This window comes from Parasteatoda tepidariorum, chromosome 10 (assembly GCF_043381705.1).
Source record: "Parasteatoda tepidariorum isolate YZ-2023 chromosome 10, CAS_Ptep_4.0, whole genome shotgun sequence".
NCBI lineage: Eukaryota > Metazoa > Arthropoda > Arachnida > Araneae > Theridiidae > Parasteatoda > Parasteatoda tepidariorum.
The window spans coordinates 72300894-72301363 of record NC_092213.1 but is presented as its reverse complement, the minus strand read 5'-3'; positions in this window follow the sequence as shown (position 1 = coordinate 72301363).

Genomic DNA, 470 nt, shown 5'->3' with positions numbered 1-470 from the left:
TTACTAACAATTATATAAATTGCGCAATGAATTAGTAGTTACAAGGATTACAAATACTAGGATTACATTATACAGTAATAAATGAAATACTAAGTTACTAATAGTAATCTAGTATTTCTTTTATGAAATAATTTAAATGACAAAGGTCAAGTAATCTGAAATGTCAATTTATCTGAGGGCACTGCGTTTTTTATATGAATCAAATAGTATGACGTTTGCCAGTTCCACAATCAAGCCAATGATTTTTGGAGGTTTCTGCACAGAAATCAGAAGACAGAGAAAACATCAATTCCACCAGGCGCAGTATGTTGCTGTATAGTGGCTCATTTTGCTGCATTAGTGTAAGAAACAACTTTTAAAAGAAAAACAAATCAATACTTTATTAAAATTTACACACACCGTTATTCTAAAAACTCAAAATCTATATCGTACACAAGAACTGCTGTTGCCAAAACATGGAATACTAAATA